Source organism: Taeniopygia guttata, chromosome Z, assembly GCF_048771995.1.
Source record: "Taeniopygia guttata chromosome Z, bTaeGut7.mat, whole genome shotgun sequence".
NCBI lineage: Eukaryota > Metazoa > Chordata > Aves > Passeriformes > Estrildidae > Taeniopygia > Taeniopygia guttata.
Window position 1 is genome coordinate 2539636 of NC_133063.1, and position 25810 is coordinate 2565445.

Sequence of the window (25810 nt, forward strand, 5' to 3'; positions counted from 1 at the left end):
AATGTGGTGCCAGAGCTGTGTCCCATCGGGCTGCGCTTCCCTCTGAGCACAGAGTCTGGGCTGAGGGGAGATTGCTGCGAGTGCCCCGTGAGCAATCCAGGGAACTCGGAATTGCATCCGCTGCTGGGAACACTGCCTGAGCTCTGCTCAGGCTGTGTCTGCGAGGAGTGGGATTTGGGCTGCAGAGGTGCTGCTGGGCACAAAAAATGGAGTAAATCCTCTCCAGGGACGTGCAGTGAAGGATAGTGCAGCAGGGAAGGAGAGTATTTGCAAATTATATCAGTATTTCTCCCAAAACTGGGAGAAATGGGGTGGAGCAGAGATGGGGGTGGTTTGGTTTTGTCTGGGCCGGTTATTCCTCGTGCAATGTTTTAAATCTGTTGTATGATTTTCTCTCCAGTATCTTTCTAACAAAAGCTGACAGAAATTTAGGTTCAGGGTTAGAAGTTGGGTCCATTCACTGCAAAACCTTGCCCAGGCTGGAGGACTGGGGTGATGGCTGCTCTCAGCAAAGGTTACCTGTGAATACCGTGTCAGATTTCCTTCAGTGCTGGGCAGGAAAGGTGAGGGTTTGGATCAGGAATTCTGCAAACAAGGCCTGTGTGATGTTGGTTTATTGTGTTTTTCAGGGAGCCAGGGCTGGCACAAGGACTCGTGCAGGTGCTGCTCTGGCACCGGAGCTGTTGCCCTGTGGAGCCATTTTAAAGGTGTGATTATGGAACATTTTGGAGGCTGTTTCTGGAATTCCATTTGTAGCTGGACCTCACTCCGAGTGCAGCAGTCCAGGTGAGGGTTCTGACCTCTCCAGACTTGTGCTCACCTTGGTACAGCCCGGGGCTGGAGCAGGTTTTCCAGGGAAGTGGAGATGGCTGAGGATGGGTGCTCTGGAAAGCAGGGACCTGCTGGGATTTGCATTTGCAAAGCTGCCGTGAAGTTTGTAAAACCAGCAGGAAATTCTAATTCCTGTGGGTTTTGGGGAGGAGGTGCAGGTCACCCTGAGAGCTAGACCAGAACTGGTTTGTGGTAAGGAGTCTGAGGTGTGTAAGTGCCACAGCTGGTATGAGCTGTGTGCTAAATGCAGTCCCAGCCCCAGAGGGAGGCTGATGGGCTCTGCTCATTGCTGTCCCCAGCTGTCCCCAGCCCGCTGCTCCCCCGTGGATCTGCTCTGGATTCGGGCTGTCGGTGCTGGAGCGCCCTGCTCCCTGCAGGGCCCTGCCCCTAACCCACGCAGAGAGAGAGAGCCCTGCTGGCCAGAGTGATCTTTTTTCATTTTTTCTCCCTGTGCTGTTAGCAAGGAAGGGATGGGACTGCTCTTGGGCCGGGAGCGCTCAGTGCTCAGGTGAGCACCCGCCTGGGAGCGTGAGGGTTTGCAGAGCGAGCAGCTGCTGCGGCTCAGGAGCAGCCACAAGTTCTTTGTTCCAAGGCAGGCCAGAACTTTCTAACCCCGGGGTTTATTTGGCTTTTGGAACCCAGCACCTCTGCTCAGTTCTGCCGCACTGAGGGTACTTTTGTTCAATGCCTTCTGTTGGAACTTGTCAGCTCTCAGTGTAGCGCACACAGCCCCAGCCCTGCCCTGCAAACCCTTCCCCATCGTGCCCACACAGTTTCCTCTCTCACTCACTCGGGGCAGGCTCCTACTGACAGCCACAGAAACAGAAGTTATTTTATGTTGTTTTATTCTTTTCCTGCGTAATGCCCGTGTCTTGTATTGGTACATCAATCCCAGCTTCTCCCGAGGCTGCAGATCAAATCTTTCAGTGTCTGTGGGAGTTTCTGGTTTTCCCATTCCCACGTCTCCCCTCTCTCTCTGTATGAAAAAAAAAATTTTAATAATGGATTTGTTAAGCATTTGTTGCATAAATTAACATACAGAAGGTGTTATCATTAGTATTATTATAATAATATAATTAAAATGTATAATTTTGGCATAAGATTTTTAAATTATGGTGTTAAATTTTATTTATTGTTATCTTTTATTAGTTATTCTTATTTTTGATATTTCTTAAAGTTGTACATTTTTATAAGTAGATTTTGTGTGAATAGATATGTTTATACATTTTATTAAATTTTTATATTTATATTTGTGTGTTAATAAAAGAAAATTTATTGTTGGTTTTTTTTTAAACTGCATATTTAATATTTTTATATTTTTTAAAATGTTATTTATTGTAAGGGGATGTAGAATTAGATTGTTTATTTAGATAATATTTTAACTGATTTAATTGTTTTAGCGTTGTTGTTGAAGTAATAGGTGGTATAAAAAGTGATGCTACCATTTTTAAGTTTCAAGGCTTAAAATTACTTTTCTATTTTGGTTACTATTGATGGATAAATGACTTTTTTGTTTTAAATTGTTAACTATTTTTATATAAGGGCTTTTTAATTATATGGGTGATTTGTAATGTTTTTTATTGGTACATTAGGTAAGTAAGTCAAGAATGGATTTTTTGAGTAGTGCTAGATAAATACAAAGTATGTAAACTTGAAACTTCAGTTAAAGTTACTTAAACGTTTGTTTTAGATTGGTTAATTGGTAAAGTGATATAATTAAAAGTAAATAAAGTAAATAGAGTAGAGGTATAATATTTGATAGAATTTTATAATTGGTAAGTTATTAAATAAGATTTTTATAATATTGATTTTTACATTTATAAAGAAACTTAAAGTTTATATATTTTGGTGGGTGTAGTACAAGATGTTAGGTGTAAGTTGCAATTCTTGTGTAATTTACTTGTATTTACATATTTACTTGTATTTACATATTTAGTAACATAGTAACCTATGTTACTAAATATCTATATTTAGTAACATAGGTGAAATGATATAATTAGTAAGTATTAAAAGATTGTACATTATTTTAGAGTTTATAACAGTTGATAAATGTTAAATTAGTGGTAAGTTAAATATTTATGTGTGGATAATGATTTTTTAAGTTTATTTAAAAAATAAGTTTATTTGTTATATTGATAAAGTTAAATTGTTAAGTTAAAATTATTTTAATTTATTTTTGACGTAGAAAATATTTGGGTTTGTTGTTAATTATTTTATTTAGGTAGAGTTAGGGTTAGGTTATAGTTTAAATTTTAATTGGTGAATGTTACTTACTATATTTTTATCTAATGTTTTTAAAAGTAGTAGTTAAGAGTAAAAATGTTAGGATTAAAGATTAATTACATTATGTAATAATTGGATTTTTTTAGAAGTTTTTTAGAATTGAGATGCTTTGAATATAGTAACCTTTTATTTTAAGGATTTGAAAGTGGTTATGGACAGGATTGTGAGTTTGGATTTGGATATTGAGAGTGTGAAGGTGCAGGAAATGTATGAGAGAGTCATTACTTAGTGTGAAACTTAGAAAAAGAAATTAATGTTGTAGTTGGATTTTATATTGAAGTGATTTTGTAATAATAACTGAGGAAACTGATAAGATTAACAGTTTGGAGGAGGTTTTTAATGAAATATCTTTTTTTTAATCTTGAAAAATATTTAAAATTATGAGATAACATTAGGTTAAATTATAGAGTTAGTGTAGAGATTAGTTAGAGAGTTAACTTGGTGTAAGAGCGGTATAAATTGAGAATAAAAAAGTAGGAATTAGAAATTTTATGTGTTTTTAGATCATTATATAAAGAGATAAAGTATATGAAAGTTGGTTGTAATTATAATCATATTTAATAAATATTGTTTATTATAAAAATGAATATATTTATATTATATAATTAGTATATTAGTAGTATGTGTTTGAAGAAGTTAGGATAACTTTTAAAAAATAGTTATATATTAAGGAAATAGAGTAAAATTTTTAAATAGTGTGATATGAATAGTAATTGCTATTTTTTGGTGTTACTTATAAAAGATAAAAAGAGTAGAGATTGTAATGAAGAGCAGAATTTTTGATGAAAGTGATCATATAATACACTGTATTTTTTTTACTTCTGAATAGGTGTTTGTTAGTGTTTTCTTTTAGTTGTTTTCATTGGAGTTGTTTTAATTTTTCAGAAAATTAACCATATACTGTATAGTTTAGAGAAATGATCTTTGATAAAATTTAGGATAAGTTATATTAAATAAGATTTAAATTTAGACTGAAGGAATTTTGATAGTAAGGAATAAAAAACTTAATTTTAATAGATAAAAAGAAACTTAATGTACTTATTTAAATGTACTGACATTTAATTTTGTTTGATTTTATTAACACTTAACATATTGAATGTTATTATTTATAAATATTGAAGGTCTTTTAAGTCTTTTGGTTTTAAAGAAATTTTAGTTGGTTGAGTTATAATTATTACTTATATCTTTACAGGGTGGTTTTATTTATTGGGAGATATGTTTCTTAGTAAAAGATCTTTTATTTATGTTACATTTCAAATGGTGCTAATTTGTACAGTGGGTTTTTTTTAAATGCAGGATATTGATTAGATTGTTTTATATTTTTTGTGGGCTTTGAAAAAATATTTATATGGTTAGGCTTTTCTATTTTTGAAGTAGGTTTTGATGGTTTTTGTTGTTTTTCTGAGAGTTTTTGATTTAGAATTTGAAGAGTATTTGGCGTTTGGAGGAAATAAAGGTGAGGGTTTTTTGGATACAGCTGAGTTGTATGGTATGTTATTTTGATTTTTTGTTTGGTTGTGGGGAAGGTCTCCTTTGGTTAGATGTGGGAGCGTGAGACTGGAACTAGGACTTTTTGTCTAACGCTTGATGAGTCTGTTTTATGGGGAGGAGGTGTTATTTTAAGTTTTATAAAATACACTGAGAATTAGTTAAACTCATGGAAGAAACATTATGGCAATTAAAGGGTGCTATGTTTAAAGAGCTATAAATCTGTTTTAATAACTGCTTGACATAAGGTGAGCTCAATCTACTTTTTCTGCCCCAGCAAGCATCAGGCACGTCCGCATCAATGGCACGACCTCTGCCCACTGCTCCTGTTTCACCCGACCAAAATCAAGAGCAAAAGTTGGTTGGGCTTTAAGAACTTGAAATAACTTTGAAGCAAAATAAATCACATTTTTCCCCTGTGTTTTTTTCCTTTCAGATGCTGCACTCACCTCTGCAGACAAGCGCTGAGCTCTCACTGCAGGAACCTGTCAGGCCTCGGTGGCTGTGAGTTCACGTTCTTCTCACTGGGGAATTGAAATAATTGCTGGTTAATTGCAGAAATGTTTTCTGGAGCCTTTCCCCTTTTGTGCCCCTGTGCTGTGTGGGACAAGGGCAGAGGAGCCTCGGGCTGGAAAGGGGCAGGAGAAGGCAAAGGGACCCCCTGGTGTCCCCAGGGCTCTGTGGGGAACAGAACGGACACTGTGCGGGCACGGGGAGGTGAGGAGTGACAGTCTGGGGCCAAATCCCAGCTCACCCGCAGGGAAATAAGTGAGGGACATTTTGGAGGGGAAAGCTGAGGCCATGAGTTCACCCAGCCTGGCCAAGTTGTGTTCGCACAAAGTGGCACCAGAGACGAAAGTCAATCCAGAGCCCACCCTGCTCAACCTCTAAGTCCCAGAATAAATTCTTCAAGCTGCCCGTTGAGAGACTAAAAATACATGAAAGAGAACCAAGAGCATTCCGAGAGCAAACCAGAAGGTTCTTGGGAATCCCACTGCACTGTTGTCACAGCCTTTTTGACAGAGCTCTTAAGTTTTTTATTTTAATGCTGATTTTCTCTGCCTGGATCATTCACTCCGGGGGCTGTGGGGATTTTTTGGGTTTGAACTCCCTCCCTGTGGCCCTGACACTGCTCAGGAGCTGGAGGAAAAGCAGAGTCAGCTCTCCTGGCAGGGGCAAGGAGTTTTCCCCCAGAGCAGATGCAGCAGCTGCCCTCCAGCCCGGCCAGGAGGGATCTGCTTTGGCTCCTGGCTGCTGCAGGGACAGAACGTGTTCAGCTGCTCCAGGTGACATTCCAGCTGCCTCATCTCCCATCCCTGCTCCCGCCCCTCCTGCTCTCAGCTCCCGCCCAGCCAGCTGTGCCGAGGGGAATTTGTCCCACCAGCAGCAGGGGAAGGACAAGGGCTCCCACCCTGGCACTTGGATTGTCCCTCAGGGGGATGCTGGCTGCTGGGATTTAGATCATTCTATACATTTGGCTGCTGAAACTTCCTCACCCAGGGGATTTAGCACAAAGATTGTTCTCTGCGTGGTGCCTGGATTTGGGGTTCAGTATCAGCTTTGCTAGTTCAGATGAATTATGCCCACAGCCCCAGGTTCCCTGATGAATTCCTGCTGGAATAACCTGACGGTGCCTCGTGGAGAGTGGAAATTCCCATGCAGAGCTGCCACTTTAGCATCAGCTGTGTCAGGAACCAGCAGAGGTTCCAGGGAAGCTCAGTGGGATCAGGACAAGGACAGGTCTCTATTCTATAGAACTTGCTATTTAAAACCCTCATCCCCCAGCCCAGGGCTGTGTCTGGGGTCACTTGACAGAGTTCCCTGGAACTCAGCTGATTTCACCCCCCGGAGCTCAGGCTCCAGCTGATGTTTTAAAGCAGGACAAGGGGGTGGCTGGATGCGCTCCCGGCCTGTGCTGAGGCAGAACATCTGTCCTGCAGAAGCTCCGCTCCTTTCAGAGCCTCAGCAGTGGCCTCTGCATGTCCTTTTCCCTCAGGAAAGGGATGCACATCCCTGCCTGCAGCACACCTCCAGTGGGACCCACCTGTGAGAGTTTTCCATCACTTCTGCACCTCCAGCTGGCTCCCTGGAAATCTCCAGACATCATCGCACTCGAACCTCTGATTTTAAGGCATCTCCGAGGCTGTGGCTTGGCATTTAGTATCTGTGAGGGAAGATTGCCTTGGCTCAAATGAAATGTAAACTTTAAGGCATTTAGAGATTTTGAGGAGCTAAGAGAAATACGTCTTACTAGAATTAATTAAAATAAGAATAATAAATGAGTAGGCCTTGATGAAGTTAGGAGTTAGTAGTTAACTAATAATTAATTGCTTGTCAGCACAATGTTTAGTTAGCTGGGTTTATAATGAAGAATATAGAAAGTGATAAATAGCTTTTAGGAACATAAGACAATTGTGGGCCTCCTCTGTTCTGAAACCAATTGAAGACAAGGAATGGGAGTTCTACCAAGAGTTCATTTGTCATACTTGCATTGAAAAGGTAGAAAGGTCAGAAGGAGGAAGACGTCATTTACTTCCTCATTTTGGGACCCCTCCCCATGAAAGGGACCACCGACCCATTTCAAAGGACAAACTACGCATGCTTAATAGCTTTTGGAGTGATTAGCATACGAAGCGGGGAATGGGATGTACCAAAATTATGAATATGTATTTGTATTTCGTGTATTCAATACTTGTATGGATAAAAAGACTCTGTAATCACCTGGAAGGGGCGGTGTGTATTTGGGAGCGATCCCGCACGCTGCCCGGCGTCGAATAAACACACACTTGCTAACTTTAAACTGTTAGAGAGTTTTTGTCCGTCACAGTTGGATTTCGATACTAGATCAATATCCATATTTTTTTAATAAATCACAAACGCTGCTGGTGGATGATGGCCTCAGGCTGGAAAAGAGGGAGGAGATTTGGGGTGGCTGGGACATACCTGGCAGCTGTGTGGGAGCTCAGGGAGGTCAGAAACGGGGATTGCTGTCAGAGCCCCTCTGCAAACGGCCGTGCCTCCGTTCCCAGGTGATGCCAGCCGTTCCCTGGGGTCCCTCTGGGCTGTCGGTGCCGTCTGTCCGGGCTGAAGCATCCCTGCGCGCCTGTGGGGAGCAGCCCCCGGCCGAGGAGCCACGGGCAGCCCTTCAGCCGCGTCCGTGCCAGCGCTGTCCGGTGCCCCGGTGCCCGTGCCGGGCCGTGCGTTGGTCACGCTGCGAGCCACGGGCCGGGCACGGCAGCTCCTGCCCTGCCGAGCCAAGGACCGGAGGTGCTCTCTGCCCTCCGGGGTCTCCGGGCTCCTGCAGCCCCGCACCGGGCGCAGGCGGAGCGGGAGCGGCGGCCCCGGCGGAGCGGCGGTGCCGGTCCCGATCGCCGCCCCGATCCCGCCCCGATCCTCCGGCCCCGGCACCCCCACCCTGCCCGCCGAGGAAGGAGCGGCGCTGCCCGGCTCCCACAGCAGCCACCGGCGGGACCGGGGCCCAAATCCCCGGGCCCGGATCCCAGTCCCGGTCCCACCTGAGCCCGTCGGGCGCCGCGCAGCGCCGGGAGCAGCCCCGATCCGATCTCCGCACGGCGCTCCGAGCGCCGGTCCCGCCGCAGCCCGGCCGAGTATCCCCCGCAGAATGTGAGGCGGGCGCGGATCCGCCGCCATTTATGGGCGGGGGGCGGGGGGCGGGGCCGGGGGCGGGGCCAGCACAGGTGCGCGCACAGGTGCGCGGGGCCCCAGCGCGCCTGCGCGGGGCGGGGCCGGGGGGATTTAAGCGGCGGGGAGGGCCGGGCAGAGCCATTTGACGCTGGGCGCTCGGGGCGGGAGGTTGCGGCCGGGCGGGCCCCTTTATCTCTTTTTCTCTCTATTTCTTTGCTTCTGTGTTTCTGTTCTTTTGCGTTTCTTTTTCTCTATACCTCTCCTGTGTACCCTCCCTTCCTCCCCTCCCCCACCCCCTACACCCTCCCCCCCCCAAACCCCCCCCCTCCCTCTCCCCCCTAGCCCTCCCCTCCCTCCCCCCCGGGCGGCCCCCCCTACACCCCTTTCCCTTTCCTCCCTTTCTATTCCCCTACTGACCCCTACCCTGTTCCTCTATCCTGTCCCTCTTCCTTCCCTCCCCAGCCGGGTTCCCCCGCGCCCCCTTTCCCTGCTCCCCTCCCCGCTCCACACGTTCCGCCTCCTTCCCCAAACCTGCCTTCAATCCTTCCTTTCCTTCCTCCACCCTGCCTTCCCCCCAGCCCCCTCCCCGACTGCCCCGCGCACCCCGACCTCTGTCCCCCTGCCCCCTGTCCTTGTCCCCTTCCTCTCGGCTGCCGCTGTGCTGCCCTGTTCTCGTTGCCCATTCCCCTTTTCCTTCTTTCCTCGCAGCCGCGGGGCTCGGGGTGCCGGATAATAAAGCCCAGAGGGCCGGAGCCCGGCGCCCCCCGCCCTCGCTGGGGTCCCCACACGGGGCAGGAGCCGCTCTGCGGGTCCCCCCATTACAGTGCAACACACGGGCCGACACTGCCGGGGCTCCGGCTTTCCCGACATCACACTGGGGGTCGGGCCGGGGGCAGGGAGGGTCCTGGGGGGTGGGGGGGTGAGGAAGGGCCCCCTCATTAGGAGGGGGCTCTGGGGGGAGGGGGGGGGTGGGGGTTAGGGGGAGGGATGGGGGGGCGGGGCCGGGGGGGTGGGAGGGGAGGGGCAGGGGGTGGGAGGGGTGGGGTAGGGGGGGTGGGGGGGGTGCGGGGGGAGGGGTGGGGTGGGGGGGTGGGGGGGGTGGGAGGGAGGGGTGGGGGGGGTGGGGGGGAGGGGGGGGTGGGGTGGGGGGGGGGGGGGGGGTGGGAGGGAGGGGTGGGGGGGGTGGGGGGGAGGGGGTGGGGGGGGGTGGGGTGGGGGAGGGAGGGGGTGGGGGGGGGTGGGGGGGGAGGGGGGGGGGGTGGGAGGGGAGGGAGGGGGGGGTGGGGGGGGTGGGTGGGGTGGGGGGGGGTGGGGGGAGGGAGGGGGGGTGGGGGGGGAGGGAGGGGGGGTGGGGGGGGGGTGGGGGGGGGTGGGAGGGAGGGGTGGGGGGGGGTGGGAGGGAGGGGTGGGGGGGAAGCAGAGGGGGTCACGTCACTCAGCGGCATGAACAGACATATAAAAAAAAAAAAATGAAAAAAACACACCAGCAGCCGTCCTCCAGGGCCCACCCCCCCCACCCCCCCCTCCCACCCCCCCCACCCCCCCCCCCCCCACCCCCCCCCACCCCCCCCCCACCCCCCCCCCACCCCCCCTCCCTCCCCCCCCCCACCCCCCCACCCCCCCCTCCCTCCCCTCCCACCCCCCCCTCCCCCCCCCCACCCCCCCCCCCCCCCCTCCCTCCCCCCCCCCCCACCCCCTCCCTCCCCCACCCCACCCCCCCCCACCCCCTCCCCCCGCACCCCCCCCACCCCCCCTACCCCACCCCTCCCACCCCCTGCCCCTCCCCTCCCACCCCCCCGGCCCCGCCCCCCCATCCCTCCCCCTAACCCCCACCCCCCCCCTCCCCCCAGAGCCCCCTCCTAATGAGGGGGCCCTTCCTCACCCCCCCACCCCCCAGGACCCTCCCTGCCCCCGGCCCGACCCCCAGTGTGATGTCGGGAAAGCCGGAGCCCCGGCAGTGTCGGCCCGTGTGTTGCACTGTAATGGGGGGACCCGCAGAGCGGCTCCTGCCCCGTGTGGGGACCCCAGCGAGGGCGGGGGGCGCCGGGCTCCGGCCCTCTGGGCTTTATTATCCGGCACCCCGAGCCCCGCGGCTGCGAGGAAAGAAGGAAAAGGGGAATGGGCAACGAGAACAGGGCAGCACAGCGGCAGCCGAGAGGAAGGGGACAAGGACAGGGGGCAGGGGGACAGAGGTCGGGGTGCGCGGGGCAGTCGGGGAGGGGGCTGGGGGGAAGGCAGGGTGGAGGAAGGAAAGGAAGGATTGAAGGCAGGTTTGGGGAAGGAGGCGGAACGTGTGGAGCGGGGAGGGGAGCAGGGAAAGGGGGCGCGGGGGAACCCGGCTGGGGAGGGAAGGAAGAGGGACAGGATAGAGGAACAGGGTAGGGGTCAGTAGGGGAATAGAAAGGGAGGAAAGGGAAAGGGGTGTAGGGGGGGCCGCCCGGGGGGGAGGGAGGGGAGGGCTAGGGGGGAGAGGGAGGGGGGGGGTTTGGGGGGGGGAGGGTGTAGGGGGTGGGGGAGGGGAGGAAGGGAGGGTACACAGGAGAGGTATAGAGAAAAAGAAACGCAAAAGAACAGAAACACAGAAGCAAAGAAATATAGAGAAAAAGAGATAAAGGGGCCCGCCCGGCCGCAACCTCCCGCCCCGAGCGCCCAGCGTCAAATGGCTCTGCCCGGCCCTCCCCGCCGCTTAAATCCCCCCGGCCCCGCCCCGCGCAGGCGCGCTGGGGCCCCGCGCACCTGTGCGCGCACCTGTGCTGGCCCCGCCCCCGGCCCCGCCCCCCGCCCCCCGCCCATAAATGGCGGCGGATCCGCGCCCGCCTCACATTCTGCGGGCGATGCTCGGCCGGGCTGCGGCGGGACCGGCGCTCGGAGCGCCGTGCGGAGATCGGATCGGGGCTGCTCCCGGCGCTGCGCGGCGCCCGACGGGCTCAGGTGGGACCGGGACTGGGATCCGGGCCCGGGGATTTGGGCCCCGGTCCCGCCGGTGGCTGCTGTGGGAGCCGGGCAGCGCCGCTCCTTCCTCGGCGGGCAGGGTGGGGGTGCCGGGGCCGGAGGATCGGGGCGGGATCGGGGCGGCGATCGGGACCGGCACCGCCGCTCCGCCGGGGCCGCCGCTCCCGCTCCGCCTGCGCCCGGTGCGGGGCTGCAGGAGCCCGGAGCCCCGGGAGGGCAGAGAGCACCTCCGGTCCTTGGCTCGGCAGGGCAGGAGCTGCCGTGCCCGGCCCGTGGCTCGCAGCGTGACCAACGCACGGCCCGGCACGGGCACCGGGGCACCGGACAGCGCTGGCACGGACGCGGCTCAAGGGCTGCCCGTGGCTCCTCGGCCGGGGGCTGCTCCCCACAGGCGCGCAGGGATGCTTCAGCCCGGACAGACGGCACCGACAGCCCAGAGCAACCCCAGGGAACGGCTGGCATCACCTGGGAACGGAGGCACGGCCGTTTGCAGAGGGGCTCTGACAGCAATCCCCGTTTCTGACCTCCCCGAGCTCCCACACAGCTGCCAGGTATGTCCCAGCCACCCCAAATCTCCTCCCTCTTTTCCAGCCTCAGGCCATCATCCACCAGCAGCGTTTGTGATTTATTAAAAAAATATGGATATTGATCTAGTATCGAAATCCAACTGTGACAAACAAAAACTCTCTAACAGTTTAAAGTTAGCAAGTGTGTGTTTATTCGACGCCGGGCAGCGTGCGGGATCGCTCCCAAATACACACCGCCCCTTCCAGGTGATTACAGAGTCTTTTTATCCATACAAGTATTGAATACACAAAATACAAATACATATTCATAATTTTGGTACATCCCATTCCCCGCTTCGTATGCTAATCACTCCAAAAGCTATTAAGCATGCGTAGTTTGTCCCTTGAAATGGGTCGGTGGTCCCTTTCATGGGGAGGGGTCCCAAAATGAGGAAGTAAATGACGTCTTCCTCCTTCTGACCTTTCTACCTTTTCAATGCAAGTATGACAAATGAACTCTTGGTAGAACTCCCATTCCTTGTCTTCAATTGGTTTCAGAACAGAGGAGGCCCACAATTGTCTTATGTTCCTAAAAGCTATTTATCAGTTTCTATATTCTTCATTATAAACCCAGCTAACTAAACATTGTGCTGACAAGCAATTAATTATTAGTTAACTACTAACTCCTAACTTCATCAAGGCCTACTCATTTAGTATTCTAATTTTAATTAATTCTAGTAAGACTTATTTCTCTTAGCTCCTCAAAATCTCTAAATGCCTTAAAGTTTACATTTCATTTGAGCCAAGGCAATCTTCCCTCACAGATACTAAATGCCAAGCCACAGCCTCGGAGATGCCTTAAAATCAGAGGTTCGAGTGCGATGATGTCTGGAGATTTCCAGGGAGCCAGCTGGAGGTGCAGAAGTGATGGAAAACTCTCACAGGTGGGTCCCACTGGAGGTGTGCTGCAGGCAGGGATGTGCATCCCTTTCCTGAGGGAAAAGGACATGCAGAGGCCACTGCTGAGGCTCTGAAAGGAGCGGAGCTTCTGCAGGAGAGATGTTCTGCCTCAGCACAGGCCGGGAGCGCATCCAGCCACCGCCTTGTCCTGCTTTAAAACATCACCTGGAGCCTGAGCTCCGGGGGCTGAAATCAGCTGAGTTCCAGGGAACTCTGTCAAGTGACTCCAGACACAGCCCTGGGCTGGGGGATGAGGGTTTTAAATAGCAAGTTCTATAGAATAGAGACCTGTCCTTGTCCTGATCCCACTGAGCTTCCCTGGAACCTCTGCTGGTTCCTGACACAGCTGGTGCTAAAGTGGCAGCTCTGCATGGGAATTTCCACTCTCCACGAGGCACCGTCAGGTTATTCCAGCAGGAATTCAGCAGGGAACCTGGGGCTGTGGGTATAATTAATCTGAACTAGCAAAGCTGATACTGAACCCCAAATCCAGGCACCACGCAGAGAACAATCTTTGTGCTAAATCCCCTGGGTGAGGAAGTTTCAGCAGCCAAATGTATAGAATGATCTAAATCCCAGCAGCCAGCATCCCCCAGAGGGACAATCCAAGTGCCAGGGTGGGAGCCCTTGTCCTTCCCCTGCTGCTGGTGGGACAAATTCCCCTCGGCACAGCTGGCTGGGCGGGAGCTGAGAGCAGGAGGGGCGGGAGCAGGGATGGGAGATGAGGCAGCTGGAATGTCACCTGGAGCAGCTGAACACGTTCTGCCCCTGCAGCAGCCAGGAGCCAAAGCAGATCCCTCCTGGCCGGGCTGGAGGGCAGCTGCTGCATCTGCTCTGGGGGAAAACTCCTTGCCCCTGCCAGGAGAGCTGACTCTGCTTTTCCTCCAGCTCCTGAGCAGTGTCAGGGCCACAGGGAGGGAGTTCAAACCCAAAAAGTCCCCACAGCCCCCGGAGTGAACGATCCAGGCAGAGAAAATCAGCATTGAGATAAAAAACTTAAGAGCTCTGTCAAAAAGGCTGTGACAACAGTGCAGTGGGATTCCCAGGAACCTTCTGGTTTGCTCTCGGAATGCTCTTGGTTCTCTTTCATGTGTTTTTAGTCCCTCAACGGGCAGCTTGAAGAATTTATTCTGGGACTTAGAGGTTGAGCAGGGTGGGCTCTGGATTGACCTTCGTCTCCGGTGCCACTTTGTGTGAACACAACTTGGCCAGGCTGGGTGAACTCATGGCCTCAGCTTTCCCCTCCAAAATGTCCCTCACTTATTTCCCTGCGGGTGAGCTGGGATTTGGCCCCAGACTGTCACTCCTCACCTCCCCGTGCCCGCACAGTGTCCGTTCTGTTCCCCACAGAGCCCTGGGGACACCAGGGGGTCCCTTTGCCTTCTCCCGCCCCTTTCCAGCCCGAGGCTCCTCTGCCCTTGTCCCACACAGCACAGGGGCACAAAAGGGGAAAGGCTCCAGAAAACATTTCTGCAATTAACCAGCAATTATTTCAATTCCCCAGTGAGAAGAACGTGAACTCACAGCCACCGAGGCCTGACAGGTTCCTGCAGTGAGAGCTCAGCGCTTGTCTGCAGAGGTGAGTGCAGCACCTGAGAGGAAAAAAACACAGGGGAAAAATGTGATTTATTTTGCTTCAAAGTTATTTCAAGTTCTTAAAGCCCAACCAACTTTTCTCTTGATTTTGGTCGGGTGAAACAGGAGCAGTGGGCAGGGGTCGTGCCATTGATGCGGACGTGCCTGATGCTTGCTGGGGCAGAAAAAGTAGATTGAGCTCACCTTATGTCAAGCAGTTATTAAAACAGATTTATAGCTCTTTAAACATAGCACCCTTTAATTACCATAATGTTTCTTCCATGAGTTTAACTAATTCTCAGTGTATTTTACAAAACTTAAAATAACACCTCCTCCCCATAAAACAGACTCATCAAGCATTAGACAAAAAGTCCTAGTGCCAGTCTCACGCTCCCACATCTAACCAAAGGAGACCTTCCCCACAACCAAACAAAAAATCAAAATAACATACCATACAACTCAGCTGTATCCAAAAACCCTCACCTTTATTTCCTCCAAACGCCAAATACTCTTCAAATTCTAAATCAAAAACTCTCAGAAAAACAACAAAAACCATCAAAACCTACTTCAAAAATAGAAAAGCCTAACCATATAAATATTTTTTTCAAAGCCCACAAAAAATATAAAACAATCTAATCAATATCCTGCATTAAAAAAAACCCCACTATACAAATTAGTACCATTTGAAATGTAACATAAATAAAAATATTTTCCTAAGAAACATATCTCCCAATAAATAAAACCACCCTGTAAAGATATAAGTAATAATCATAACTCAACCAACTAAAATTTCTTTAAGACCAAAAGACTTAAAAAACCTTCAATATTTATAAATAGTAACATTCAATATGTTAAGTGTTAATAAAATCAAATAAAATTAAATGTCAATACATTTAAATAAATACATTAAGTTTCTTTTTATCTATTAAAATTAAGTTTATTATTCCTTACTATCAAAATTCCTTCAGTCTAAATTTAAATCTTATTTAATATAACTTATCCTAAATTTTATCAAAGATCATTTCTCTAAACTATACAGTATATGGTTAATTTTCTTAAAAATTAAAACAACTCCAATGAAAACAACTAAAAGAAAACACTAACAAACACCTATTCAGAAGTAAAAAAAATACAGTGTATTATATGATCACTTTCATCAAAAATTCTGCTCTTCATTACAATCTCTACTCTTTTTATCTTTTATAAGTAACACCAAAAAATAGCAATTACTATTCATATCACACTATTTAAAAATTTTACTCTATTTCCTTAATATATAACTATTTTTTAAAAGTTATCCTAACTTCTTCAAACACATACTACTAATATACTAATTATATAATATAAATATATTCATTTTTATAATAAACAATATTTATTAAATATGATTATAATTACAACCAACTTTCATATACTTTATCTCTTTATATAATGATCTAAAAACACATAAAATTTCTAATTCCTACTTTTTTATTCTCAATTTATACCGCTCTTACACCAAGTTAACTCTCTAACTAATCTCTACACTAACTCTATAATTTAACCTAATGTTATCTCATAATTTTAAATATTTTTCAAGATTAAAAAAAAGATATTTCATTAAAAACCTCCTCCAAACTGTTAATCTTATCAGTTTCCTCAGTTATTATTACAAAATCACTTCAATATAAAATCCAACTACAACATTAATTTCTTTTTCTAAGTTTCACACTAAGTAATGACTCTCTCATACATTTCCTGCACCTTCACACTCTCAATATCCAAATCCAAACTCACAATCCTGTCCATAACCACTTTCAAATCCTTAAAAAAAAAGGTTACTATATTCAAAGCATCTCAATTCTAAAAAACTTCTAAAAAAATCCAATTATTACATAATGTAATTAATCTTTAATCCTAACATTTTTACTCTTAACTACTACTTTTAAAAACATTAGATAAAAATATAGTAAGTAACATTCACCAATTAAAATTTAAACTATAACCTAACCCTAACTCTACCTAAATAAAATAATTAACAACAAACCCAAATATTTTCTACGTCAAAAATAAATTAAAATAATTTTAACTTAACAATTTAACTTTATCAATATAACAAATAAACTTATTTTTTAAATAAACTTAAAAAATCATTATCCACACATAAATATTTAACTTACCACTAATTTAACATTTATCAACTGTTATAAACTCTAAAATAATGTACAATCTTTTAATACTTACTAATTATATCATTTCACCTATGTTACTAAATATAGATATTTAGTAACATAGGTTACTATGTTACTAAATATGTAAATACAAGTAAATATGTAAATACAAGTAAATTACACAAGAATTGCAACTTACACCTAACATCTTGTACTACACCCACCAAAATATATAAACTTTAAGTTTCTTTATAAATGTAAAAATCAATATTATAAAAATCTTATTTAATAACTTACCAATTATAAAATTCTATCAAATATTATACCTCTACTCTATTTACTTTATTTACTTTTAATTATATCACTTTACCAATTAACCAATCTAAAACAAACGTTTAAGTAACTTTAACTGAAGTTTCAAGTTTACATACTTTGTATTTATCTAGCACTACTCAAAAAATCCATTCTTGACTTACTTACCTAATATACCAATAAAAAACATTACAAATCACCCATATAATTAAAAAGCCCTTATATAAAAATAGTTAACAATTTAAAACAAAAAAGTCATTTATCCATCAATAGTAACCAAAATAGAAAAGTAATTTTAAGCCTTGAAACTTAAAAATGGTAGCATCACTTTTTATACCACCTATTACTTCAACAACAACGCTAAAACAATTAAATCAGTTAAAATATTATCTAAATAAACAATCTAATTCTACATCCCTTACAATAAATAACATTTTAAAAAATATAAAAATATTAAATATGCAGTTTTAAAAAAAACCAACAATACATTTTCTTTTATTAACACACAAACATAAATATAAAAATTTAATAAAATGTATAAATATATCTAATCACACAAAATCTACTTAGAAAAATGTACAACTTTAAGAAATATAAAAAATAAGAATAACTAATAAAAGATAACAATAAATAAAATTTAACACCATAATTTAAAAATCTTATGCCAAAATTATACATTTTAATTATATTATTATAATAATACTAATGATAACACCTTCTGTATGTTAATTTATGCAACAAATGCTTAACAAATCCATTATTAAAATTTTTTTTTCATACAGAGAGAGGGGGGAGACGTGGGAATGGGAAAACCAGAAACTCCCACAGACACTGAAAGATTTGATCTGCAGCCTCGGGAGAAGCTGGGATTGATGTACCAATACAAGACACGGGCATTACGCAGGAAAAGAATAAAACAACATAAAATAACTTCTGTTTCTGTGGCTGTCAGTAGGAGCCTGCCCCGAGTGAGTGAGAGAGGAAACTGTGTGGGCACGATGGGGAAGGGTTTGCAGGGCAGGGCTGGGGCTGTGTGCGCTACACTGAGAGCTGACAAGTTCCAACAGAAGGCATTGAACAAAAGTACCCTCAGTGCGGCAGAACTGAGCAGAGGTGCTGGGTTCCAAAAGCCAAATAAACCCCGGGGTTAGAAAGTTCTGGCCTGCCTTGGAACAAAGAACTTGTGGCTGCTCCTGAGCCGCAGCAGCTGCTCGCTCTGCAAACCCTCACGCTCCCAGGCGGGTGCTCACCTGAGCACTGAGCGCTCCCGGCCCAAGAGCAGTCCCATCCCTTCCTTGCTAACAGCACAGGGAGAAAAAATGAAAAAAGATCACTCTGGCCAGCAGGGCTCTCTCTCTCTGCGTGGGTTAGGGGCAGGGCCCTGCAGGGAGCAGGGCGCTCCAGCACCGACAGCCCGAATCCAGAGCAGATCCACGGGGGAGCAGCGGGCTGGGGACAGCTGGGGACAGCAATGAGCAGAGCCCATCAGCCTCCCTCTGGGGCTGGGACTGCATTTAGCACACAGCTCATACCAGCTGTGGCACTTACACACCTCAGACTCCTTACCACAAACCAGTTCTGGTCTAGCTCTCAGGGTGACCTGCACCTCCTCCCCAGAAACCACAGGAATTAGAATTTCCTGCTGGTTTTACAAACTTCACGGCAGCTTTGCAAATGCAAATCCCAGCAGGTCCCTGCTTTCCAGAGCACCCATCCTCAGCCATCTCCACTTCCCTGGAAAACCTGCTCCAGCCCCGGGCTGTACCAAGGTGAGCACAAGTCTGGAGAGGTCAGAACCCTCACCTGGACTGCTGCACTCGGAGCGAGATCCAGCTACAAATGGAATTCCAGAAACAGCCTCCAAAATGTTCCATAATCACACCTTTAAAATGGCTCCACAGGGCAACAGCTCCAGTGCCAGAGCAGCACCTGCACGAGTCCTTGTGCCAGCCCTGGCTCCCTGAAAAACACAATAAACCAACATCACACAGGCCTTGTTTGCAGAATTCCTGATCCAAACCCTCACCTTTGCTGCCCAGCACTGAAGGAAATCTGACACGGTATTCACAGGTAACCTTTGCTGAGAGCAGCCATCACCCCAGTCCTCCAGCCTGGGCAAGGTTTTGCAGTGAATGGACCCAACTTCTAACCCTGAACCTAAATTTCTGTCAGCTTTTGTTAGAAAGATACTGGAGAGAAAATCATACAACAGATTTAAAACATTGCACGAGGAATAACCGGCCCAGACAAAACCAAACCAGCCCATCTCTGCTCCACCCCATTTCTCCCAGTTTTGGGAGAAATACTGATATAGTTTGTAAATACTCCCCTTCCCTGCTGCACTGTCCTTCACTGCACGTCCCTGGAGAGGATTTACTCCATTTTCTGTGCCCAGCAGCACCTCTGCAGCCCAAATCCCACTCCTCGCAGACACAGCCTGAGCAGAGCTCAGGCAGTGTTCCCAGCAGCGGATGCAATTCCGAGTTCCCTGGATTGCTCACGGGGCACTCGCAGCAATCTCCCCTCAGCCCAGACTCTGTGCTCAGAGGGAAGCGCAGCCCGATGGGACACAGCTCTGGCACCACATTCCCCTTGTTCCTGCTGGCCTGGAAAGCCACAGATAAACCCAGTCCCTCCGACCTTGCACCCTGAACCCCAGGAGAGCCGGAGCTGACCCCAGATCCCGGCGCCCTGCACGGCTGCGCTGACACCAGCACAGGCTGAGCGCCGCCCAGCACCCTTCCTCATTTTCCTCCCTCTGCTCCCAAATCCTGCCAGCCCTCCCCTGCAGCTCCTGCCCCAGCCCCAGCAGAGGCTGGCACCCAGCCCTGCAGCAGCTGGCAGAGCTGGGAATGCACCGAGAGCTCGGCTCCCCGGGCTCCCAGCCCCAGACCAGTCCTTGGGTGCCCGAACAATGCCCAGCCTGCCCCCCTGGGCACAGCCAAACACCACAGCTCCGTCAGCCCCAAGGAACTCTGGCATTTGCCTCTTCCCTGCTGCCCTTTCCCAGCACACAGGGGTACGGCTGGGCTGTCAGAAATGGCATTCCCGAGGCACTTAATCCCAGCAGAGAGGAAAAGGGGAACCCTGCATCCCTCTGACTTACCCCACAGCGTGGGCAGGACCAGGAGCCCTCCAGTGCACCCCCCTGGTGCTGAAGCCTCTTGGCTCTGGCTGCTTAAACACTGAAGCTTCTGGCAAAGATGGGAGGAGCTTAATGATTTCTCCTGTCCTGAAAGAGAGGAGGAAAAGAGCATTAAGTCCACTGTGGAAGTCAAAAGATCCCGGCTTTCACACTTCTGCTGTGATTGCTCACTATGGGGTTTTATCCATGAGAGGGGACAGCAATTCAAATAGAAAAGCATTTTTATTCCTAACTATTTCATTAAAAGGAAGCTCATTTCTCTATTGCATTCTTAGCCTAATTTTAACAGAACCATTTTTATCCCAGGCCCCACTTGTCCGTCATTCAATCCTTTACCACGGGACTTTATACAAAGGAAGGGATACCTGGTGCTGTGTCACAAGAAATCCCAAAGAGAAACGTGTCCAAAACCTCACAGAGAAAGGTTTCAAGGCACTCCAGTGCACAGACAGCTGCTCATGCCTTGTCAGCCACACCAGTTCTGTCACATCCACCTGAGCTGTGCAGGCGAGGCAAAGGCTGCCCTTCCTCCCAGGGAACACTGTCTGAGACCACAGAGAGCCATCCTGGGTGAAAGGAATGAAATGAAAATGTTTTCTGGCAGAAAATGAGTGTCTGTAATCAGAACCTCTGGACAGATTTAGTAACACCATTTTCATATGACAAATACAGGCCATGCCCATCCTTCCAGGCCAGGTGAAACCAGGAAGGAGAACTACAGGAAAAGCAGGAAGACAGAGCCCCTTATTTGGATATATACAGAATGCCCCTGGTTTGGTGGTTTGCCTTTGCTCCTAAGCTTTGGCTTCACCCCTCTCCAGAGGAGCAGGGAATTCCTCCAGGGTGAGGGGGAGTCTGGTCCCACTCCAGGATGTGTCCAGTAAAGAAGGGAAGTTCTTTAGAGTAAGTGAGCAGTGTTTTTGTTACACACAAAAATCAAACCAAACAAACACTGAATTGGACTACACTGAGCTGCAACACAAAGTGTTCACAGCAGGCAGAGGCCAGAGGAGCACACAGCACCCAGAAGAACCATTTCACTTGGTTCTTCTGCTCTCATGCATTTTAATTCTGCTTCGCTTCACAGCTGCTACTCTGCCAAGGCCATTTCCATTTTCAGAAGCCTGTGTCACGTGTAGCCGTGGCTTAAACATCACAGGATCTATGTGCACTTCAGTGATCTTACACTAAGTACCTCAGAAACCAAAAGAATAAATCCAAGACTTCAGCTGGGTTAAAAATACCAAAACAACAAATAAGCAAACAAAAACCCAAACCCGCCTTTCCAGTAGTTTTAAAAACAGAAGTCTTTACAACCAGCATAAAATGAATGTAACATTTGGATCCAAGCAGAGGTACAATTTAAATGCCAGTATTCTGGAACTGCTAATAACTCTGCAAGTATTTACATGGGTGGATGTGTTACTGGATGGAAAGAATATAATGCAAGAAAGAGAAGATTAGCTGTGTTTAGGATGGGAAGAAGATGATTAAAAAATACCTTTTGTCTGGACGCTCATGCAATCATCTTCTCTTGACCTCAGGATGGCTGCCAAAAATAGAGAGTGCTGTGTGACCACCATGTGTAGTTTGGAGAGCTTGACTACGCTCTTAGTGAGGATTCTTTCATGTATAGTAACTGGATGGCAACGTTCAGGACCTTCAGAAATGTTTCATCTCTGTAACGGTACCTTTGGGAGAAGGATCACAGAGAAGTCAGACTGTAACCAAACCCAAGAAAACCCACTTGAAGCTACAAGTTGGGTAAGAAATGAGAACTTGGCAAAGAAAATGAACTTGGTGAAACCAAACCAAATTCAAATGAAAGCACTTACTTGAGCCCTGTCTTCACAAGGTCACACCAGTCATCTGGGTCCACTTCTTCAACCACACACTGTGTGCAGCAAGTAAAAACAGGTGTTGGTTTACATTTGGCACATGGAGCTTCTACAGCAATTTTTGTTCAAGGGACACACTAAGAACACGCAAGCCAAACGCTCACGTGGGATGATCTGAGGGTAACAGGGAAAAAAGCTCTTGGATACAACAATCCTAATTCCTGGCTCAAAAGAAACTTGTTGGTCTGGGAGCAGGGGCTGTATGGAATCAAAAAGCAAGCTGGGCTGTAGGTTCCAAAAACCCAGCGGCTCAATACTCTTCAAACGCCTCAAGTGCAAAAGGATTCGCAACTTGACAAGTCAAAGCGAGAGCCTGGAGCAGACTGACAGCTGCACATCCCAACAGTCCTGGGAATGCAGGTGCCAACCTCGCCAGGCTGGAAACACCCTCAGGATGGGATGGACCCTGTGAGGTGGCCCCAGGGCCTGCAGAGTCAGCCAGGTCCTACAAGGGAGTCTCAGCAAAAGCCATGAGAGCGCAAAGGCATTCACTGCCCAGGGACCTTCAGTGTTGCGTGTCACGGGGATCCCTGTTCACTGAACTCAAACCAAGGCAACAGTATACAGAGGGAGTGACCAAGTAGTGTTCTTCAAGATCAAAGTCTGATTTCTATTCCTGATCAACCAGACTTTTGCCCCAGACTTCAGATGGCATGGCAGATGGGTCTTGGCACAAGTATCTCTATCAGCTTCTTTTAAAAAAGAAGGTGATAACTTAAATTTAAAAATTAAATTAATTAATTTCTAATAATTTAATTAATTAATTTTAACTTTTTTTTTTTTTAATTCCACTGGTAACCTTCTTACTCCTAAATACCTCAAACTCACACATTCAAAGGCGATTCGTACCAGAAAGTCATCATCAAGAACACAAAACTGGATTCTCATAAAGGATTCTCAGGACTCGGAAAAAGCTATGAAAAATCCACGGAAACCAGAATCCATAAAACAGGAAATCGAGTCCAATCTGTATTTACAAAATCTACAACTGCCCAATCACACATATGCATACAGTCCCTCTGTGGCAAAGCAGATAAGCAGTCTCACCAATAATTCCTCTAGCCTCAGCAGCATGGACCTCTCCACTTCTTGCTTGCCTTCATCTTTACTGCTGCTGTACATGGCAACTAACCCCTTTACGCAGGCTGAGAAGAGATGTCTCCTCCAGGAATGCAGCTCCTCTGAGTTTTTAAGCACCGTGGATATGGCATCTGCCACGGCCCAGCTGCAGAGAGATAGTTGTTGATTTTCTTATTAACATTTTAACTTGGTTTTGTATATCTTAAAGATGTCTTGCTGCCAAAGTGCAAAGCAACAGATTCTCGGAGGAGAGGACGCTGTTAATGCTCCCATTCCTATCACACTGATTCCCAGGACAAACTGAGCCCTGGGGGAGGCACACACACACACACGCTGCCCACCTCTCTTCATTGCCTGCTCTCTCCGGAGCAGCAGGAAGGCAGTCCATCAGGTTGTGCAGCCCTCTGCTTCCCGGAGGTGGCAACAGCTTGGAAAGAATTTGCAGTTTCACAGTGGCCTCAGGGTCCTGAATCGCGGCACCGAGCTCCTTCCACAGGGCTTTCCTCAGGACAGGTGTGACAGCCGAGACAGCTGTGGGGAGAGCAGAAGGCACAGGTTCCTCCACCTGCAGCTGTTAAACAACACACTAAACCTAATTTTTTTCTAATCCAGCCCCAGACCACTCAATGTCTAGGAAATGATGCTACAGCAGCTGCTAATCTGTTACAGAGAAGTGCTACACAGAGGCTCACTTCTTTACCGTGCTGACAAGGCCTTATCACTGCTTGACCTCGTAGGCAGAGCTACAGCCCCATTCAGCCTGTTCCTGCCAGAACAACTGACATTTGTTTACAAACCAACAAAATAGTTATCCCGACCTAAATACACCCATAATGCCTCAACCCATTCCCAGGAGGGCGGCAGGAGGGGCGGGCGCAGCCCTGTTCCGACGCCGCTCCGCCCCGGCCCGGGAGCGCTGCGACCGCCGGGCCGCCCTCGCCGCTGCCATCCTTCCCCGGCGCCGCCGCGGAGCCGCCTTCACCGCTCCCCTCTACTCACACACACCGCCCCGCTCGCCGCTCGCTGCCGCCCCGCGCCCCTCCGGGCCCCGTCTCGGTGGTAATTGGAGCCGCTCTGGCCACTTCCGCCACATCTCGGTGGTTTTGGAGCCGCTCTGGCCCCTCCCGCCACATCTCGGTGGTTTTGGAGCCGCTCTTGCCGCTTCCGCCCCGTCTCGGTGGTTTTGGGGCCGCTCTGGCACCTCCCGCCCCGTCTCGGTGGTTTCGGCCGGGCGCTGGCTGTGGGGCTGCAGTACCGCTCTGTGGCCACAAGGCGGCAGCACCGCCGCCCGCCACAGCCGGGGGCCGCCGCTCGCCCGGAGGGGAGGCAGGGGGAAAAGAGCGGCGGCGATCGATCCCCTTGGGAAAAATCCTCCGAAATAAATGTCCCAAAAAATCCCGCACAGAAACTAAAAGACCCTGCCTCGAACCAAATAACGCCGCCCCGCCCCAAAAGCCCTTTCTTTTTAACCTATGTATATTTCTACGTTGGTGTTGTTTATTTCTAGCTGTACGGCAGGGAGGCGGTGGGAACGCACGGGAGGGGACGGGACGGGCACCCAGCGCGGCAGAGGCAGGGGCCGCGCCCAGGATGGCGGCCGCTGCAGGAGCCGGGCAGAGAGAGGCGAATCTGCCGATGCCGGTCGGCGCCTGCTCCAAATCCGACCGCCCGCGGAGCCGCTGAGCCCACAGCCCGTGTGCGCGGCACGCGAGTCCGCGACACGCCACTGCCGAGACAGCGGCCGCGGGCGGCGGCTGCAGCACCGCTCTGTGTCCGCAAGCGCTGCCACCCGCCCCTCCGGAACGTCCTCTGAAGCAAATGCCCCAAAACAGCCCGCGCGGAAAAGAACGCCAACAAAAAACCCCTTGCCTCTAACCCCATAAGAACCAAAAGAAAAAACCTTTTCTTTCAAACTGCATCTCAATATATTTTATTTTTGTATTTTACATATTTATATTCACATTCGGATTTATAATGCATATTGATGTATAATTGCAATTTTAATAATTTCTTACATTTATTCCTATTATATTTTATTACAATTTACATTTTTATACATTGCTTAATATATTACTTACATATTTCTATAGTTAGATTTCTATTTCTAAAAGGTTTATATTGCTTAAAATAAACCCCTGCCTCTATCCAAGTAAAAATCTTTTTAAAACCCCTTATCTTTCAATCTGCGTTTAAATTTATCTCTATTTTTCGCATTTATATTCAAATTTACATTTAAATGTAGATTGATGTATGGTGTTATTTATATTCTATCTATACGGAATACTTATTTTCATTTCTATTTTATATTTTTATATATCTCTGTATACATTGAATATATATTTCTATACTTAGAATGATATCAAAAGAAAAGGTATATTCATTTTTCTTCCATTAAAACCCTGCCTCTAACCAAATAAAAACCAAAAAAAGCCCTTTCTTTAAACGATACTTGAATATTTACATGTTTTTTTCATCATTATAGTCACATTTGCATTTCTACTTTATAGTGATTGTTTATAAATATATATCATATATATTAAGGTAGCAAGATAGACAAATTATTATTTATATTATACTTCATAGATACTGCTAATATTGATTTTTACTTACCTTTGAATTTTTTATATTGATCTTAAGGTATTTACGATGTATTTCTATACACAGATTTCTAATTTTATTTTATTTATATTTATAGATTTTATAAAAAACCCCCTACCTACTACCAAATACAAAATAAAAATCCCCTTTATTTTAAACTATATTTAAATATTTCTACCTTTCTATTTTTGATTTTTACAAGTTGTTATATATTCGATTACAATATATTGAGGTACCGTATTTCGATATATAATATTTAGGACATAGAATGTGTTAAAATAGGACATACACAGTAAAATATGCATTATGTACTGTATTGATTTCTATTATTTAGTAATTTTTATATTTATATATCCACATGTATTAATTATACGTCTCAATATGGAT

The 25810-nt window shown here is 47.2% G+C and overlaps 4 long non-coding RNA genes across 4 annotated transcripts; 1 reads left to right on the forward strand and 3 right to left on the reverse strand.

Annotated features, from left to right (window-relative positions):
- Positions 1-1659: 1659 nt before the first annotated feature.
- Positions 1660-6028, reverse strand: LOC140681746 (uncharacterized). Its single transcript, XR_012052877.1, has 2 exons — positions 5052-6028; positions 1660-1807 (listed from the first exon to the last, which is right to left on the reverse strand). It is a non-coding gene; the product is annotated as an uncharacterized lncRNA (long non-coding RNA).
- A 1543-nt stretch (positions 6029-7571) lies between these two features.
- On the reverse strand, positions 7572-8269 carry LOC140681745 (uncharacterized). The gene is made up of 2 exons (XR_012052876.1): positions 8118-8269; positions 7572-7705 (listed from the first exon to the last, which is right to left on the reverse strand). It is a non-coding gene; the product is annotated as an uncharacterized lncRNA (long non-coding RNA).
- Positions 8270-10729: 2460 nt separating this feature from the next.
- Positions 10730-13209, forward strand: LOC140681747 (uncharacterized). The gene is made up of 2 exons (XR_012052878.1): positions 10730-11178; positions 11591-13209. It is a non-coding gene; the product is annotated as an uncharacterized lncRNA (long non-coding RNA).
- On the reverse strand, positions 11894-23947 carry LOC115495652 (uncharacterized). Its single transcript, XR_012052879.1, has 2 exons — positions 23825-23947; positions 11894-23356 (listed from the first exon to the last, which is right to left on the reverse strand). It is a non-coding gene; the product is annotated as an uncharacterized lncRNA (long non-coding RNA).
- Between the last annotated feature and the right edge of the window lie 1863 nt (positions 23948-25810).